This window comes from Lithobates pipiens, unplaced genomic scaffold (assembly GCF_037356315.1).
Source record: "Lithobates pipiens isolate NorthernLeopardFrog02 unplaced genomic scaffold, aLitPip1_a1.2 Scaffold_23, whole genome shotgun sequence".
Classification (NCBI taxonomy): domain Eukaryota; kingdom Metazoa; phylum Chordata; class Amphibia; order Anura; family Ranidae; genus Lithobates; species Lithobates pipiens.
In genome coordinates, this window is record NW_027507785.1 from 288512401 (window position 1) to 288533528 (window position 21128).

Below are 21128 nucleotides of genomic sequence, written 5' to 3' on the forward strand. Positions count from 1 at the left end.
AACCCCCCCACCCTTGTCCGCCGGACGTATAACGACATCCTTTTGTTCACACAAGGACCTAAAACCAATACTGGAAAAGGAAGGTCGATTTACACGTCTGGCGGGCAATTTGTCTAGGTCGTTTAATACCAAGTCCTTAAATATTTTTACTGCTGGCGCAGTGGGCACAGGGGGTACAAATAAAGATGGGTTAGCCAACCCCGAATGTACTGTTCCTGATGTAGCCGCTAGATAATCAGTCCTAAAAGGGTTAGTTGTTAAATACCTTTGAATGTTAATTTTTCTAATAAATTTGTGTATGTCTATAAATGTACCAAACTTATTAAGTTGTTTGGGAGGTGCATACTTCAGTCCTTTATCAAGTACTGATAATTCAGCCTGAGAAAAAACTTTTTTACTCAAGTTGAAAACACCCTGTCCTCTTAAACACGCCTTCTTTTTCCTCCTTTGTACTCGTTCTCCCCCTCTGCACCCTCTCTTGGATCTTGGTCCCTTTTTCGGGCGTGTGGATCCTCCCGAAAATCCTGATTTCTATAGTTGGTATTAGGTGGATTATACACAGATGGTACATATGTGTTATTCCTATTATCTCTGTCATATACCTCCCTCAATGGGGAGAACCTATTGTGTGTAGACACCATAGCCACGTTTGAATATTGGGATCCCTCATAATGAGGGTTAGGAGGGGGGGGGGCACGTCTAGGTGATGGAGAGTAATAAGGTGAATTGTTATATTCTCCATATTGATGAGTATTGTGATTATACGGACGTCCTCTATTGAACCCACGACCTCCTCTCCTACCTCGATTATTACCCCTTCCTCTTTGGGGGTTGTTAGGAGTATGAGGGGTATAATGAAGTACCCTTTGTTGGGAGGATGGTGGGCCATCATACGGCCTACTATGTACTGCTTCACTATAAGACCTGGGGGGTATGTCAACCCTCTCCGGTACTGCAGGGCCTGCAAATTGGGATCCCCCAATGGATTGTGGATCAGTAGCAGGCACATTCTGGCTAGATTTCTGCCACCTAAAAACAGTGCCCGTCTTATAGTCGTTAACGTCTCTGGAGTACTTCTTTTGTTTCTTATATTTTTGCTCCCTGTCTTCCTTTTCTAGATGGTTCCGCAAATTAGCGGAAAGAGAATTATATTCCGGGGTGTCCTTATAACCCCCCAATTTATCCTTAATCTCTTTGATTTCCTGATCAAGGAGAACCATCCTGCTGTTTTTCCTAGCAATCAGGAAGCCCAAAAGATTGATTCCTGCTTCATTAAAATATTTGAACCAAGTGTCCAAATCAATTTCACCTTGTTGGGGATTTACATCCCACCTAAGACTTCTTGGGACCATGTGCTCCGCAATATACTGTTGCAGGAACACTATGTCCCATTGTAGATGGAGTTCAGATGTCATAATATTTTTAAGTCTCATGAACATCCCTCCCACCTCTGTATTGCTACCAGTTGCAACAAATACACCGTCCGTGTTAACCTTGTGTAAAGCTCGATATTCAAAAATATCCATCTCCACAGTGACTTATTAAAAGAAAGAAAGGAGTGAAGGGAATATGCAGCAGTGTGTATATCCAAACAATGTGTATCCAAAAAAAACTGTCAATGACAATCAACACTGCGCTAACCCCAAAAATTACATACAAAAAAGCTGCTAACACAATCACAAGGATATACAGTAGTGAAGAAAATTCCAAATGTTAAATTATAGTGTAGCGCTATATAAAATATGATTAAACCACTAAGTGATGTGACAATAATATATAAGTATCAAAATTGCATGACATACAAAAGTGCTTGCCCAAACTGCCCAGCAATTGCATAAATAATGAAAAAATTATAATGAACCCAAAAAAATGTGAAAACAGTCCAAAAAATCTGTTATTCGATTAAATCCAATCCACACGTGAGAGGGAAAGAGCCATCCACCTTCGTCCTATGAAGATCACATGCAGGCACCCTGTGGCATATCCATCACCAAATAAGATGTAGGCTTACCAGATAGAATGGATCCAAACGAATATACATTCGAAGGATCAATCAAACTTCAGAATATTCTCATATAGAGTTGTCCAACATAAAAAGGCTCTCCTGGGAATTCTCAATCAAGTATTCAAACGATGGGAAAATCTTCCACTTTAAACCTCAACGCCCATTGTAGAACTCATACAGGAGGAAAAATGAGGGCCACAATAGTGTAAATCCGTTTTAAAAAATTTAATGAAATAAGTAATGAACTTACATGAATCCAAATGAATAAAGCGCTTTTATCATAAAAACAGAGCTGCAGTAGGAGTCCCGACGCGTTTCGTCCTCAAAAGACGTCATCTGGGGTACTACTCCACTGCAGACCACTTCCTTTTATACTTAACTTACTAATTTGGGCGAAGATTCGATCTGCCTGTGTCACCGCATATTACTTCCGGTTCGACCAGACTTCCGGCGTGCGTTCCACGCCTCGTTACTGTGTTATTTAATAATTGACCCCGTATTAATATATCACCGAATGATGGAATAAAGCTTAACTTAATAAGCGTCAAAACCAGCCTCATAAACGTTACTGAGTAAAGAGAGGTGAGTATATTAAGATCGTGACATTATGCATAGTACGTCACTTCCGGGTCACGAGTACCAGTAAGCTGGTTGACCAATCAAAGGGCCAACCCACAAATTATTCCGACATCACTTCCGCTTTTCGCTGAGCTGTGACGGAAGTGATGTCAGCCAAACAAAGGCTAAGACGCACCACGCCTCCGGAATTCCCACGTGAGGACACGTCGAATCCCGGAAGTGATGTGGATAAACGTCCCGACGTCTACCCGCAGCGGAACGCAAACAGAAGTGCGCTGGAGCGCACTTCAAATAAACTAAACTTTATTGTAAAAATGACAGCAGATAGTCGCGCACTACAACCAATTGCTAATGAAACGCAAATAGATGTGCGCTTGAAGCGCACATATTCAAACCGGAACACCTGATAATACCGGGTCCAAAAAACGAATAGAAGAGGAAAAGGAGACAGAAAATATTTTTTGTATAATCGTTTAAAAATAAAAATAAAATTAAAAAACATAAAAAATACACTATCCTCATATAAAAAAGATAAAATACATGCCGAATTTAAATTTAACAAAAATAATTGCATGCCAAATTATATTTTATCGAAAATGTTAAAATGTACAGAATAGACAGATTTCCACCACAAACTCCTTACAGTGGAACGTCCATTCCTGAAATTATCAGGAATGGATATACACATGATGGTACACATATGTGTATATAAGACCCAACCGTAATTCTGTATAAGCCAGTGAGTACAAAAGAACCCAAGGACCAATGCGTTGACACTGAGGGCAGATAGAATTCTATCCCAAAACAATACATTACATAAATATTGAACAAAACAACCTACAGGTACAGCGTTTCGCGCAATAGCGCCACATTGTCGCAGTAAATACATGGAGGCTGGCTGGCAAGTAGTTAAAGCTTCTAGAGTATAGCAGTGATTCAACTACTGCAGATTGCTCCCATGGGAGATATTCAATCAAGGGACCACCTTTAGTTTGAAGTGCATAAAAAAAAAAAAAGAAACAGAGGAACATACTTATAATTAGGGTGGCACAGTGGTGTAGTGGGTGGCACTCTCACCTAGCAGTAAAAAGGATCGCTGGTTCAAATCCCAACCACGACACTACCTGCCTGGAGTTTGCATGTTCTCCCTGTGCCTGCGTGGATTTCCTCCAGGTATTCCGGTTTCCTCCCACACTCCAAAGACATGCAGGTAGGTTAATTGGCTTCTGTCCAAAATTGGCCCTAGTATATGAATGGGGACCTTAGATTGTGGGCTCCTTGAGGGTAGGGACCAATGTGAGTGTGCAATGTACAGGGATGGGGGCAGACACTCACTCAGGTTGAACTGGATGGACTGGTGTCTTTATTCAATTTTACTAACTATGAAACTATAATCAGCACAGATGTTTAGCTATGATGTATTGTAGTGTTAAGATCTAGGAGCCATTTTTCTCACCATGGAAATGAATGGTTCCTGCCTAAACTCTTATGCCCCGTACACACGATCAGATTTTCCGACAACAAATGTTGGATGTGAGCTTGTTGGCGGAATGTCCGACCGTGTGTTTGCTCCATCGGACATTTGTTGTCTGACTTTCCGGCAACAAATTTTGGCTAGCAGGTTTTCCGCTAACAAATTTTTCTGGTGAATTTCCGATCGCGTGTACACAAGTCCATCAGACAAAAGTCCAAAGTACAAACACACATGCTCGGAATCAAGTATGAGCCGGAAGCGCTTGGTCTTGTAAAACTAATGTTCGTAATGCAGATATCACGTACGTCTTGTACGTCACTACGTTCGTAATTTTTGGCCAACATTTGTGTGACCGTGTATATGCAAGACAAGTTGGAGCCAACAACCTTCAAACAAAAATCCACGGCTTTGTTGTCGGAAAGTCCAGTCGTGTGTACGGGCATTAGAGACTTTGCATGAAATGTCTTTGGTTAATTTTGTTTACGCTCAAAAATTTTCCAATGGGTTAATGAGTTCCTGACTAGCCTTGGCCGCCATAGTGTGCTTGTATGACTGTAGTAAGGACAAGTGTAGTAGAATAAAAAATCATTTTAGGGCAAGGACATGCGTGACACATGAAGTGAGAATATTTTCTTTGTTCTGATAGCTATGGAATGAGCAATAGTGTGCATTTACCAATAGCATTTAAAAATTAGCTTAGTTTGTCACAAAAATGTAATTGACAAGTTAATCAGCCTTGGTTTGCATTAATTACATCATTCCTGCACAGCAATTTCTAAAACTGCTCAGAAGTCAATGGGGAAGGTGAATTTAAGGTGGTTTTAGCTTTTAAGGCTGTAATGAGCTTTAAATCTCTCCTGAAGGTTACAGGAGCTCCATTCAACCATTGCGGTCCTGTTCTTGTGCCAAAGAATGTCTCCCATTAGCTTCAATTTGTAATATTTTTTCATGGAAAGAAAAAGGTAACAAAAAAGTTAAATAAATAATTTAAATCAACAGTACTGAAAAAAATACATACAAAACACACAAAATGAAATAAACCAAAGTACCCTGAATGCATCCTTTAACATAAACACACCCTTGTGGTGGTTTTTTTTTGGGGGGGGGGCAAATTTCACCTATTTAGCTCTGTAAAGAAAACTAAAGGGCTTCCACTTTGATGACATTTTGCCAATTTTAAAACTGGTAATTTCACAGTGCATTGAACTGGCCCCATGACTTAAGATCTAACTGGTGGACAGGTGTTGACAGGATTTTTAGATTTTATCCTTTAAAATTGATGCAAGAGGATAGGAAGGAATTATTGGTGATTCTTATAATGTTTAAGACCATACTTGGGAACATGGCTTAAAAGAGGCCTCAAGGGCACAAGAAGTGAGATCTGAAAAGGCGAGATCTATGACTTATAGAATTTTATTATAGATATGTGAGCCAGACCTCTACAAGAGCACTGGTGAAGAAAAGATCCTGTCCCTTTAAGGCATTATCTGTTTGTGCCATGTAATTTGTCCTTTCCTATGTTGCAATATACATGGTTGATCCTGCCTGTTCCTGCGTCCCCCTGTGTGTGCTGACCACGGTAAACATGGCTGCTGAGCTGTGATACCATGGTCAGTTTACGCATACCTCCCAACATTTTGAGATGGGAATGAGGGACACCTACTAGCAAACGCATGTAGGTATAGGACATGCCCCCTGCCACACCCTCTTAAAGAAGAATTAACCCAAAAAAAACATTTCATCCAAAAGGGCTTTTTTTTAACCATTACAATTCCTTTATATTGGCTTTTAAAATTTACAAAGGCAGCAATTAAAAATTTGGATGAAAGGTTTAGCACTGGGAAACATTTTATATACAACTATATGGATCAGACCAAAATGAGGGGCAAATGAGGGGGAAAGAGGGACAGAGGGACATTGCTCCAAATCAGGGACAGTCCCTCGAAATCAGGGACAGTTGGGAGCTATGGTTTACATGATTTACATGCCTCTGTCATCCTGCTCTCTGCCGTGAATTTTTAACAAAGTCCCTCTGTCCCTCATAGCTCCTGATTTGTCCCTCATTTTGGTCAGATCTATATAGTTTTATACAAAATGCACTATTTACCTATCAAAAAGTGTTTTACAGTGCTTAACCTTTCATCCAATTTCTAAATTGCTGCATTATTAAATCCCAAAAGCCAATATAATGGGAATTAGTAGTGGTAAAAAAAGTACTTGTATGTTTAACCACCAGCCCCGGACCATTTGGCTGGCCAAAGACCAGAGCACTCTTCAATTGGGCACTGCGTTGTATTAACTGACAATTGCGTGGTCCTGGGACAATTGATGTCCTTTTTTCCCCACAAATAGAGCTTTCTTTTAGTGGTATTTGATCACCTCTGCAGTTGCTATTTTTTGCGCTATAAACAAAAAATTAGGTCAACTTTGAAAAAAACACATACATTTTTACTTTTTGCTATAATAAATATCTCCAAAAAATATATAAATTTATTTTCCTCAGTTTAGGCAGATACGGATTCTTTTACATATTTTTGGTAAAATAAATCGCAATAAGTGTTTATTGATTGGTTTGCGCAAAAGTTATAGCGTCTACAAAATAGGGGATCGCTTTATGGCATTTTTATTAATTTAGTTTTATTTTTTTACTAGTAATGGCGGTGATCAGCGATTTTTATCGTGACTGCGACATTATGGCAGACAGATCGGGCACTTTTGGTGGGATTTTGGGACCATTCATATTTATACAGTGATCAGTGCAATTAAAAATGCACTGATTACTGTGTAAATGTGACTGGTAGTGAAGGGGTTAACCACTAGGTGGCACTGTAGGGGTTAAGTGTGTCCTAGGGAGGGATTCTAACTGTGGGGGGGGGGCTACGTGTGACACATTACTGATCACCACTCTCGATTACAGGGAGCTGTGATCAGCGTCAGTGTCAGGGGAAATGCTTGTTTACATTAGCACTTCTCTGTTCTTCCTCTCTGTGAGACGATCGCGGGTATCCCCGCGGACATCGAGTCCGTGGACCCGTGATCACACTCACGGAGCTCGCGGCGGGCGCTCTTCCCTGCAAGCCACTTCTTAAAGGGCAATGTACAGGCACGTGATTCTGCCTGTACGTGCCCTTCTGCCACAGTATACAGTATATGCGTGAAGTGGTCGGGAAGAGGTTAAACAATCAATTTCCTTTGTACAATTTGCCTTTAAGGGACGTGGCAGGGGGTGTGTCCTATGCCTACGTACTTTTGCTAATAGGTGGCACTCATTCCCATCTCAGAAAGTTGGGAGGTATGGTGCCATCACGTGACTTCCCTCAGCTGGCCGACTGATCTGCCAGGGGAATCTCAGCCCCTCCCGCTTCTCTCCATAGATCAAGGAAGAAGAGTGAAGGGGGGTCATGTGACCACACAGCTGCAGTGTAAGAACAGGTATTTAGCCTTTTCATTTAAAAAAAAAATGACTTGGTTCATTATTAATGGAAAGTAGTGGGGCACCCATGAGTGTTACCTAATCAAAATTCTTGATATTTTCATCTTGGCATTACGAAAATTATTTTTCTGATCTCCATCAGGCTTTATAAAACTTACGCAGAAAACTCAGTTTGTGTCCAGCAGGAGCATTGTCAGTGTTTCACTTCATTAGGGATTGTAAAAAGTATTTTCAGACAGAATCTGTCTGACTGATTTTGCAGTGGAATAAAAAAATTAGCAAGGCATAAGTTATACTAGGCACTACTTACAGTATCTCAAAAAAGTGAGTAGTCCCCTCACTTTTGTAAATATTTTATTCTATCTTTTCATGTGACAACACTGAAGAAATTACACTGTACAATGTAAAGTAGTGAGTGTACAGCTTGTATAACAGTGTAAATTTGCTGTCCCCTCAAAATAACTCAACACACAGCCATTAATGTATAAACTGCTGGCAACAAAAGTGAGTACACCCCTAAGTGAAAATGTCCAAATTGGGCCCAATTAGCCATATTTTGTGTGACCACCATTATTTTCCAGCACTGCCTTAACCCTCTTGGGCATGGAGTTCACCAGAGCTTCACAGATTGCCACTGGAATCCTCTTCCACTCCTCCATGATGACATTACGGAGCTGGTGGATGTTAGAGACCTTGCACTCCTCCACCTTTCATTTGAGGATGCCCTACAGATGATCAATAGGGTTTAGGTCTGGAGACATGCTTGGCCAATCTATCATCTTTACCCTCAGCTTCTTTAGCAAGGCAGTGGTCATCTTGGATGTGTGTTTGGGGCTCTTATCATGTTGGAATACTGCCCTGTGACCCAGTCTCTGCTTCAGTATGTCACAGTACATGTTGGCATTCATGGTTCCCTCAATGAACTGTAGCTTCCCAGTGCCGGCAGCGCTCATGCAGCCCCAGACCATGACACTCCCACCACCATGCTTGACTGTAGGCAAGACACACTTGTCTTTATACTCCTCCCTTGGTTACTGCCACACACGCTTGACACCATCTGTACCAAATAAATGTATCTTGGATTCATCAGACCACAGGACATGGTTCCAGTAATCCATGTCCTTAGTCAGCTTGTCTTCAGCAAACTGTTTGCGGGCTTTCTTGTGCATCATCTATAGAAGAGGCTTCCTTTGGGGACAACAGCCATACAGACCAATTTGATGCAGCGTGTGGTGTATGGTCTGAACACTGACAGGCTGACCCCCCCATCCCTTCAACCTCGGTAGCAATGCTGGCAGCACTCATACGTCTATTTCCCAAAGACAACCTCTGGATATGACGCTGAGCAAGTGCACTCAACTTCTTTCGTTGACCATGGCGAGGCCTCGTCTGAGTGGAACCTGTTCTGTTAAACCAATGTATGGTCTTGGCCACCGTGCTGCAGCTCAGTTTCAGGGTCTTGGTAATCTTCTTATAGCCTCAGCCATCTTTATGTAGAGCAACAATTCTTTTTTTCAGCTCCTCGGAGAGTTCTTTGCCATGAGGTGCCATGTTGAACTTCCAGTCACCAGTATGAGAGAGTGAGAGCGATAACACCAGATTTAACACACCTTCTCCCCATTCACACCTGATACCTTGTAACACCAACGAGTCACATGACACCAGGAAGGGAAAATGGCTAATTGGACCCAATTTGGACATTCTCACTTAGGGGTGTACTCACTTTTGTTGCCATCAGTAACCCTAACCCTAAAGGGAAATCATAACGCTAACCATAACCCTAAACTTGTTCTTCAAGGGGAAAACCCTAACCCTAACCATAACTCCCTAACCCTAATGGGAAACCCTAACCCTAACTGGAAACCTTAACACTTACCATAACTCTAAACTTGTTCTTCAAGGTGAAAACCCTAATGCCCCATACACACGGTCGGAAATTCTGACGGAAAAAGTCAGATCGGATTATGTTGTCAGAAAATCCAATCGTTTGTGGGCTCTATCTGACTTTTTCTGTCAGAATTTCTGATGGAAAAAGCTTGAGAGCTGGATTTAAAATTTTCTGACAACAAAATCCGATTGGACTTTTTCCGATCGTGTGTAGAGATGTCCGACTGTGTGTATGGGGCATAACTCTAACCTTTGTTGCCAGCGGTTTAGACATTAATGGCTGTGTGTTGAGTTATTTTGAGGGGACAGCAAATGTACACTGTTATACAAGCTGTACACTCACTACTTTACATTGTAGCAAAGTGTTATTTCTTCAGTGTTGTCACAGCAATACTATATGTATATATATAATCAAAGTGCAGTTATCAAACCGGCCAACTGGACGACAATGAGGGAGTGGTTGTAGTTATGGAAAACCTATGGTATGAAGCTGAGGTATTAAGACAGGTATCAGATATGCATATATATAAACAGTTGGACTCTTGTCCTGTTTTTCAGGTTCAGTCTAAAATAAAAAAAGTGGTATTGAGAGCTCTTAAAGATGGTATTATTGATGATGACACCCAACAATTTTTATTATGCGATTATCCTGTCACACCGGGAATATATATATTACCAAAGATTCATAAGGACCTTTTGAATCCCCCGGGCTGTCCTTTAGTGTCTGGAACAGAGTCAGTTACCACTCCATTAGCGCAATATTTGGATAGATGTTTCACTCCACTGGTAATCAATACCAGATCATATTTACGTGATACTGGTGATTTTTAGAGAAAATTAGGAATATACAAGTGGGACCTGACTCTTTCCTAGTCACTTGGGACGTCTCTAGTCTTTACACTGTCATTCCACATGATCTGGGTATGGAAGCCTGCGAGCGGCTGTTGGTACAGTCACAGTACTATAATGATAAACAAATAGATTTTTTGCTTGCGTTGCTTAATATTGTTCTTGTAGAGAGCTATTTCTTGTTTAACCGTTTCCCAACCAACCGCCGCAGTTATACTGCGGCAGGTTGGTTCCCCTGCTGGGGTGGGATAGCAGGCACGTGTGCCCGCTGCACAGCGGGGGTGCCAATGCTCATGTCCGACGGTCGTGATGAACGCCGACCATGAGCGATCATGAGCAGGAGAGACAGAACAGGGATGAGCGTGTGTAAACACACACTTCCCTGTTCTGTTCTGACAGGAGTGACGGATTGTGTGTTCCTAATAGCTAGGAACCATGATCCGTCACTTCCTCTAGTCAGTCCCTCCCCCTTCAGCTAGAATCACCTCCCAGGGAACACAGTTAACCCCTCGATCGCCCCCTAGTGTTAACCCCTTCACTGCCAGTGACATTTTTAAAGTAATCAATGCTTTTTTTTATAGCACTGATTGATGTATTAATGCCAATGGTCCCAAAAATATGTCAAAATTGTCTGATGTGTCCACCATAATGTCACAGTCAGGATAAAAATCACAGATCGCTGCCATTACTAGTAAAAAAAATAATAATAAAAATGATATAAATCTATCCTCTATTTTGTAGATGCTATAACTTTAGAGCAAACCAATCAATATACACTCTTATTGCAATTTTTTTACCAAAAATATGTAGAAGAAAACATATCGGCCTAAACTGAGAAAAAATTTGCTTTTTAAAAAAAAAAAATGGGCATATTTATTATAGCAAAAAGTACAAAATATTATGTTTCTTTCAAAATTGACCCTTTTTTTGTTTATAGTGCAAAAAATGAAAACCGCAGAGGAGATCAAATACCACTAAAAGAAAACTCTATTTGTGGGAAAAAAGCACGTCAATTTTGTTTGGGTGCAATGTCGCATGACCGTGCAATTTTCAATTAAATTGTTGCAGTGCCGAATTGCAAAAAGTGCTCTGGTCAGGAAGGGGGTAAATTCTTCTGGGGCTGAAGTGGTTAAAAATGCCCATTATTTTCAGCTTAAAGGGGCAGCAATGGGTTCGAATGTCACGCCCTCATATGCAAATATATTTATGAATATGATTGAGACCTCATTTATTTATAATAAAATGTTTACTGAACACTGTAAGGGGTGGTTCAAATTTTTTGATGATATTTTTGCAGTGTGTTAATTTAGTTGACTAAAACATAGGAAATTTTAGTAAACTAAAATGTACTGGAGATTTAGTCGACTAAATACAACTAAAACTAAAACAATTGCAGAAGACTAAAATGGGATTAAAACTAAAATGCCATTTTAGTCCTAAGACTAAAATTAACACCGGTATGGGTTGGCGACATTGGAACCCTTTTATTGTTTGATCAGTATATAAAATTATTTAGTCTCAGGTCCGAAATTTTATGTCCTGTATAGCAATAGGGAGATTTCATTTTTGAACACATTGTTGAAAATGAATGGTACAAATATAGAGAGTGATCTGTTTATAAAAAGTACTGATCGTAATCAATTATTACACTACAAAAGTTTGCACCCCCATGTAGTGTTTAATTCAATACCTAGGAGCCAGCTGTATAAGGTTAAAAGAAGTGTTAGTGAGCCACAACAATGTGAAGTAAGACTAAATGAGATGGAAACCAGGCTTGTCGAGCAAAGTTATCCAGTTTCATTAGGGAATGTATACATTTAGCAGATAATAGTCATCACTATAGAAATGATAGGAGAATTCCATTTGTGTCATAGTATCATCCATATTCACTTCATATCCACTTCATATCCATAACATCCTTAAAGTGGGGTGCCCCCTAAAAAGAAAAATTTAAAAGTCAGCAGCTACAAATACTGCAGCTGCTGACTTTTAATAATCGGACACTTACCTGACCCAGGGTCCAGCGTTGCGGGGGAACGAAGCCCCCCCTCGTTCCCCTCGCGGCACTGGCATTCTTGCTGTGGGCACCCGGCTGTGGCTTCACAGCCGGACACCCACTGTGCATGCGCGAGGGGCTGAAGGGAATTAATAAGAATAGAAGGGGTTCTAACTGAGAATCCATTTAAAAAAAAGTGACAGGTACATTGGATTACTTTTCTTGATACTATTGCCCCTAAGGGGTTGAATACAGATCTGGATTTATATCTGTTTATTTAGGTGATAATTCATTTGATGTGATGGCCAGATAGTGATAAATTGTGTACATGTTTCTTTTTGACAGATTAAACGAGTTGAAAGCTTCTGTTGAAATATGGGAGGGTTCTACGGTTTGCTAACCATTTCCCCACCTGTGATATAAGGATGTATAAGAAAAGGATTTAATTTGTATTCAATCGATTACTAATCACATAATTGATTCCAAATGTGTAAAATGATGGTATTTAAGTCATGTGTGTAACTTTGACTTTATATGTGTGTCTGATCTGAAGAAGGGCGTAAGCTTGTGAGCCCAAAATGTAATGAACTTACACATCATGTATATCCTATATATATATATATATATATATATATATATATATATATATATATATATATATATATATATATATATATATTAAAATATATAATATATATAATTTAAAATTTTAAAATTACTGATTACAATTTTCATGTCCGATTAATCGATTTTTGTTTTAATCGATTAATCGACTATTTTTGATTAATTATAACACACATACAGATCCAACTGCTTTTAGCAGATCTCCTTCCATTGCAACTCTGCATTAGTCAGTGGTAAATGTGGTAAACACTATATACAATCACTAGTTTGTTTCTACAATCCATGACTTAACTTCACAGTTCACACAAATATGTTTTAAATTCAAACTGTATCACTGACGTAAGTAATTTTTTTTCCACAGTAGCGTGACAATCCCTCCACCTCCGGTCTAACTAATCACTCTCACCTTATGGTATGGACCCCTGTGACGATCACTGTTATAAGGAATCATAGTGTGTGGAAAAAAGAAAATCCACTGTACTGCTCTGTCACCAGTCAGTATCTGTCATGTACCAGATCAGAGCCTGAAATGATGAGGCATGCCTCTCTTGTAACTCTAGCCCAGGTCCCACTGACAATGGGAGGTAATGTGGTTCCATGCAGGCTGGCAGAACATCAGATCAGGGACGGAATCTGTGCACAGAGATCCAGCCAACGTTAAAGGGGCACTCTGCATGGGCTGCAGGTTCCAGATGTGAGGCTTGACAGAGCTCTGGGCAGACTTGAGACAGGAACTCACTGTGGCGGGCAGAGCTGATTCAGATGACAGCCAGGTAGGCACTTGAACCAGATGTAGGAACAAAGCCAGGAACAGGATCGTGGTCACAGGGATAGCTGAGGTCAGCAGCAGGTGTGCAGCGAGGTACACAATCATAAGGGAATGTCATGATCAGGAGCAGAGTCAGGGTCAAGAACTGGCAACAAAGCAGAATCAGGATCCATGTTTAGGTCACAGGCAACCCAGGTCAGCAACAAGGGAACAGACTAATAGTAGGATGCAGGTAGGGTGACCACATTTCCAAACTGCCATTCAGGGACCCCCCAGCATGTACCTGTCAGGGACGTCACAAGTGGGCGGTGCCACCATGTGACGTCGCTGGATGGCCCTGCCCCTTACCTATTTAAGCATTTGTTTCATGTATGTTAGCCCAAAAGTGCAGCTGCAGGTGTCCTCCTAGATTCACAGAGTGTAATTGTTTTTATAATGTTGGGCTAACATACTGTCAGAAACCATGAAACAGACTGAGACAGAAGTACAATCAAATCACACTAGTTTATTAATAAAAATAAAAAGGTAAATAAAAAAAGCGTAGTCAAGCATAGCCAGAGTCCTGTAGCCAGATCGGGTAGTCAGACAGTCCAAAGTTCATTAACCAGATCAGGTAATTAGCCAGGCCGGAAGTCAGGGATCCAAGGAGAGCAACCGCAAGCAGGATAAGAAGCCAGGTGGGATGTCAGCAAGCCAGTCTTGAAACAAAGAGCAGGAGATGGTTCCTTGTGATGTGACCAAAGCGAAGGCAAATGAAAACGTGAGCAGGAAGGCTTTAAATAGGCAGGTCAGACGAGCATCATCGGGAACAGCTGGTAACTGTGGAAAGAGAAGAGAGCTGGCAATTAGCCGACAGCTGAGTGGCCAGCCCAGAGGAGGAAGGGCTAAGCCAGCCCTGACACATGCATGAAACAATTGCTTTTTAAATCTAAGGCACTGAAATTGTATAAAATCCGTACTTTATACAAAAAGGAAAAAAAGGAATACAAATGATCTGAGGGATCTGGAATAAAAACTGGACATACACTGACCTACCTGACCACTACACTGACCTACCTGATTTCTACACTAACCTACCTGATTCCTGCACTGACCTACCTGACCACTACACTGAACTTCCTGGTCCCTACATTGACTACTACACTGACCTACCTGGTCCCTACACTGACCACTACACTGACCTACCCGATTGCTGCACTGAAATACCTGACCACTACACTAAGCTACCTAATTCCTACACTGACCACTAAACTAACCTACCTGATTCCTACACTGACCACTACACTGATCATTACACTAACCTACCTGACCACTACACTGACCTACCTGACCACTACACTGACCAACCTGATCCTTACACTGACCAACCTGATCCCTACACTGACCACTACACTGACCTGCCTGACCAATGCACTGAACAACTTGATCCCTACACGCTACACTGATTACTGCACTGACCAACCTGATCCCTACACTGACTACTACACTGACATTGAGGGGGTTACATCCTTAGCTCTGAGGGGCTCATGCTGTGACCTGTAGTCTTTCATGAGGAGGATGAGGTCAGTGGAGGTGGTGGCAGTGGGAGGGAGAGGGGGTGGGTGAGTGGCAGTGCTGGGGGGGGGGTGGGTTTAGTGGCAGTGCTTGCGAGGGGATAGGATGACTAACTCTCACTTGCTGTCACCTGATAGTCAGTGTCCACTTGGGAGAGGAGAGGGGCTTGGTGAGGCGGGTGGATGAGGGTTTTAAAAAAGGGTGTGGGAGAGAGAGGGGTGGGTGAGAGAGAGGGGTGTGGGGGAGAGGGGGTGGGTGGATGGAAGAGAGAGGGGGTGGGAGAGGGTGAGAGAGAAGGGGAAGGGAGAGAGAGAAAGGGTGGGAGAGAGAGCGGGGTGGGTGGAAGAGGGAGTGGGACAGAGAGAGTGGGTGGGAGAGAGAGAGTGGGTGGGAGAGAGGGGTGTGGGGGAGAGGGGGTGTAAGAGAGGGAGGGGGTGGGTGGATGGAAGAGAGAGGGGGTGGGAGAGGGGGAGAGAGAAGGGGAAGGGAGAGAGAGAAAGGGTGGGAGAGAGAGCGGGGTGGGTGGAAGAGGGAGTGGGACAGAGAGAGTGGGTGGGAGAGAGAGAGTGGGTGGGAGTGAGAAAGAGGGGGAAGAGAGAGTGGGTGGGTGAGAGAGAAAGGCGGGTGAGAGAGAGAGAGAGGGGGTGAGATAGAGGGGTGAATGAGAGAGAGGGGGTGAGTGAAAGTGACCCCCTATCCCGCGTGCAGTCCCGCCTGTGCCCCTCTGTCCCAGCCCTAGTCTGTGGGTAGGTGAGTGTGATGCACCTACCTCCCCCCACCCTCGTCCTCTGGGACGTTAGTTAGCCTATCTTTCTTCTTGATGACAGTCACAGCTAGGAGCTGATGTTGGAGAAGGTGTGCAGGCTCTGGGAAGTTCCGGGGGATTCTGCGCTCACTGCTGCTCAGGTCAGGGTGACAGTGAGGTCTTCTTCCACTCCCTCCTGGGCTGTTCCTTCTAGCCAGCCTCCTGCTGCTAACCGGAGCCATCACTCACTCTTTCAAGATGCTGCTGCTGTCGGCGCTGGGTTTGTCTCCACTGCCCTGCACCCCTCCACCACTGGACCAGTGGGACTGTCTCTCTCTAGGGCCATGGCATGACACGAGGGCAGCAGCAGAGCTCAGTTGTGTTGGGCCCCAGGAGCACTAGTGCAGAGGAGGAAGAAGTGAAATCCTCCTCTGCTTTCAACACTGGGCAGGGAGGGAGTCGCAGCCATGACATCACTGGTTGCTAGATGCCAGGCAGCTCTAGGCATTTATGTGAGCCAAACATCTAATAAGCATTCTCTGAAAGCATTCCTGATCACTGCCACACCAGTCATATTGTGACACTGTACTGCACTATTGACAATATGTAAAAAAAAATTATGTGAAAAAAAAACGAATTAATTATTTACTCAAAAATAAACCCAGTGCTGATTAAATATCACCAAAAGAAAGCTCTATCTGTCTAAAAAAATTATAAAAATAAAATTTAAGTGCAGTGTTGCATTACTAAGTAATTGTCATTCAAAGTGTGACAAGGCTGAAATCTAAAAATTGGCCTGGGCAGAAGGGGTATTGAGGTAGTTAGAAATTAAAATAAGTTTAACCAAATTAAAATCCCCTGTCAACTGGCTGCATTTAATGATAACATGAATTACTAGTGCATACAGTATAAATAAGATGCATACAAATAACCCCCTAAAGGGTATGTATAGCCCAAACCATTGTTTTACTTTTAAATAGAGTAGGAAAGTGTTAAAACTCCTGCCAGGTTATTTTTCTGCTGTCTGTGTAGTAGGCTATAATATAGATGAGTATATAGATGAGTTAGGGCATACAGAAATTGCAGTACCTGCTGAATGTTGCTGCACTATCCCTTCTAGTCAGCAGAGGGAGAACTATAGAAGAAAAAGCAACTATATGGATTCATATGCAAAACGTTGAGGGTGTTGGGAATTAAAGTCCAGGACAGCAGCCATAGAATAAGACTCATGGACTCTTTACACTTCAATTACCAAAATCACCCTGAGGCACAGGGGGGAATGGTGGAATAGCTTTTAGCAGAATACTGTACCGACTGCTGAGTCGCTACTCGCTAGACAAGTGGAGACACCTGGGGCAGAGCCCCACAGACAGCAGTGATTGCATCGGCACTGTTGCTGCAGGTGGACCAAAACATCCTCTCAACCTCTCCTTCTCTCTGCTGAATCTCTGAAGGCATTCTGTGGAGAGACTGAAGGGACCCCTCCCTACAGCGAGAAATCACCACCGCACCACTGAGATTGGTGAAAGGGAACTGCTTATTGTTCACACTACTAGCAGGGACTGAGTTACTGGAGACAGTAACAACAGTAGTACACCACCTATAGTGAACCTTTACTGTTTCTTTTGCTGTGTCTATGCTGCATGCTAGTCTAATAAAACTGTGGTTAAGTGCACCAATGCTTCTTAAAGGGCCCCAACGATAGCCGGCAGAAGGACAACATAACATGACTGCCCCCAATGTAAAGCCATTCTGCAAGTCTGCTTTGTTCCTTTCTCCCATTTCCTTAATTTCTATGGATGTGAATCCAGTCAGTCAAGGCGTTTTGGCAGTATAGTTGATATTTTCAGTAAATTAAGCTTTATTGCTGCTCACTGCTTCATTGTAGGTGACCTTGCTACTGTTTATACTGAACTGTACACCAAGTCTCAAGTCTCATCCTATGCCTAGTCCTAATTACTAGTCCTAATTACTAATCACCTTATATTCTAAATTGTGCTATTGCCATTGGTAATCCATTTCTATGTTTACATAGCTACAAACAATATCAGGTGATAATATATTAGTTCTGCCTTTACTACTTTACTAACTTGTTTAGTGCATGTTTTGACAGAGTACTACTACTGGGGAGAGATGTGTGAATGGCACAAACATGAGTTTGGGCGAACATTGGCTGTTCGCCCCATTAGAGGAACACCTGAATTTGCAGGATGTTTGGCGGGTGTTCACCCCGCTGAACGCCCTGCAATGCACTGCACGCTGCACAGTAAAAGCTGGTTGTTATGGAGTGGGGTTTTTAAAAAGATAAGCGAGCGCCCCCCCCCCAAACCATACCAGGCCACATGCCCTCAACATCAGGGGTGGATGCTTTGGGGGGGGGGGGGCAAAGCACCTTGTCCCTATGTTGATGGGGACAAGGGTTTCTTCCCCACAACCCTGGGCTGTGGTTGTGGGGGTTATGCGGGCAGGGGGCTTATTGGAATCTGGAAGCCCCCTTTAACAAGGGGCCCCAAGATCCCAACCCCCCCCATGCGAATGAGTATGTGATACATAATGCCCCTACTCATTCACATAAAAGTGTCAAAAAGTAATAAAAACACAGAGACAGTGTTTGACATTTCCTTTATTAAAAAATACAAATAAAAATACCGTGTCCCTCGATGTAGTTCCATCGTAAATCATGCCGCTGCCACAACCCTGGACCCGAAAAAGAAAAAAAAAAAACCTGGCGATACCGCTCTTACCTGTATAAGAACTTTCAAACGGCGCAGCCTGCAGTAGGCGGTCGGCCTTCATGGATGATAGAAGCATTTTTTTTTACTTTTTTGGGTGCCATGTACCCTATACTCATTTACATGGGAGCGGGATCTGGGGGCCCCCTTGTTAAAGGGGGCTTCCAGATTCCGATAAGCCCCCTGCCCGCAGACCCCCCCCCACAACCAAAGCCCAGGGTTGTGGTGAAGAGACAAGGTGCTTTGGAGTGGGGGGAAGAGCCCCCCCCTGCCATAAAGCACTCGCCTCCCCCCATATTGTGGGCATGTGGCCTGGTATGGTTCAGGTTTGGCAAAGTACCCCCCCCCCTTTCCTGACCTGCCAATCTTAATGCTTGAATGCTTGAGGGTCTGGTACGGATTTTGGGGGGGGGGGGGGCATGCCATTTTTTTTAGTTGGGTGTGGGGTTCCCCTTCAAATCCATGGATTCGGGTCTCGTATGGACTGAGGGGACCCCATTCCATTTTTTTTTCAGTAGCTGGGTGCCGGCAGTTGTAACTGCAAATCATTTTAAATGGGATTTGACTTGTTCTTTTTTCTTTAGAAATACAATTTTAGCTGCAGCATGCTCTATGCATGCTACAGATGCACCACTTTACAGGCAGACTAAGGGGACCCCCAGGCACTATATTTAAATATCTTTTTTGCTTTTATTTTTTACAGTTTAAGCATAATTAAAGCAGAGTTCCCACAAAAAAAAAAAGTCAGCAGCTACAAATACTGCAGCTGCTGACTTTTAATAATTGGACACTTACCTGTCTCAGGGTCCAGCAATGAGGGGGATCGAAGCCCAGCTCGTCTCCCCCTTCGCTTGGCGGCACCAGCATTTTAAAAGCACTTGCTTTTAAAGCATACATGTATTCCTATATTAATGATTACAGAGTTGTAGTCATTTGTGTCTGTTATATCTGTTAGAGCTCAGCTTTATTGCATGCACTGAAAAGTAAAATAAAGGAACTAAAAACAGAACACATGCAATGTATACTTACCCTTTCAGGGGCTTGCTTTTTAAAATGCCGCTGGTTTCAAGATCTCCAAGTGCTGCAGGTATCCAACACCTCCAGGTATGTTGAATATTTAGTTCCCGCTGTGCATGGTTCTTCCTGCTGGCTTCTACTGCCCTACAAGACACTAATTAACATTTATGCCTATTTTCATGCTGAGATTTGTCGACCTTATCAATTATTTGCTATTGATGGCTCTGGAGACTTATTGTGCCGTATTATCTACATTCACACTCAACACATGATTCCTGTGCTGCCAGTGAGGATTTTATCCTGAAATCCTTTTTTTTTATTTTCATATTGTGGCCTTCACGCCTTGCACCCCACATTGTATACTATTATAATCACAGCTATAGCAGAGTGGCATGCTGCCAGCTGGTTGGTAAATTTGGTTAAATTCAAGCAGACAACTGTGCCTACATTTGACCCTCTTTTTTATAAATTTACACATGAATTAAGGAAACGCTTTAATATCTGATGTATGCGTCTACATTTTATCCACTGTGAGCAGATACTACATTTTATTTAGTTTTTCCTAAATTATCAGAGGCAAGGTAATACCATTGTATATTTTCTTGTTGTGTCTAAAGTTTATTTTTCCAGAGTTACACATGTGACAGGCTGTATGAAAGATAAATAGTGGTTTATTTTAGTGGTAATATTATATATAAACACTAGAGGGTGCTCTGAAATTGGAGCCGTTCTTACTTCTATTTCCAAGGTTTTTTCTTTCAGGTCTTCATTTTTTTTAATTGTATTTGTTTTGTCTTTTATTTTATTTTAATTTACTGAACATATTTATATTCAAAATACTTATTATTTTTTATGTTTAAAACATTCATATTTCAAACTATGTCTCAAACAAATAATGAATATATTTCTGGGCAGTTATGTGTTTTTACACTTGTATTAGTACTAGGAATATTTGCAATAATGCAACGTACACAATATTATATATATATATATATATATATTTATTAATACTCATTTCTTAAAATTTCTTATTAATGAAATATTATAACATATTTTATAAATATTATATATAGTATATAGTGAACTCCCCCCCCCCCCAAAAAAAAAAAAAATATATATATATATATATATATATATATATATATATATATATATATATATATATCTCAACAGAAATATCCTGTAGTGTCACAAACAGATTTGAATTGTCTTGTTTTGTGACATTTTAGCACAGGATATTTTTGTTGACAAAAATGTGAAGATAATAAAATGTGAAGATAATAAAATTATTTAAATAAATAATTTATTATATATATATATATATATATATATATATATATATATATATATATATATATATATATATATATATATATATATATATATATTATAAATTATTTATTTAAATAATTTTATTATCTTCACATTTTTATTGTTATTTTCATCTGTCATTATTTTAATACT

The 21128-nt window shown here is 41.5% G+C and overlaps 1 long non-coding RNA gene across 1 annotated transcript; it reads right to left on the reverse strand.

Moving 5' to 3' along the window:
- Window positions 1-14101: 14101 nt before the first annotated feature.
- LOC143927046 (uncharacterized) lies at window positions 14102-19810 on the reverse strand. Its single transcript, XR_013262223.1, has 2 exons — window positions 19677-19810; window positions 14102-14435 (listed from the first exon to the last, which is right to left on the reverse strand). It is a non-coding gene; the product is annotated as an uncharacterized LOC143927046 (long non-coding RNA).
- Between the last annotated feature and the right edge of the window lie 1318 nt (window positions 19811-21128).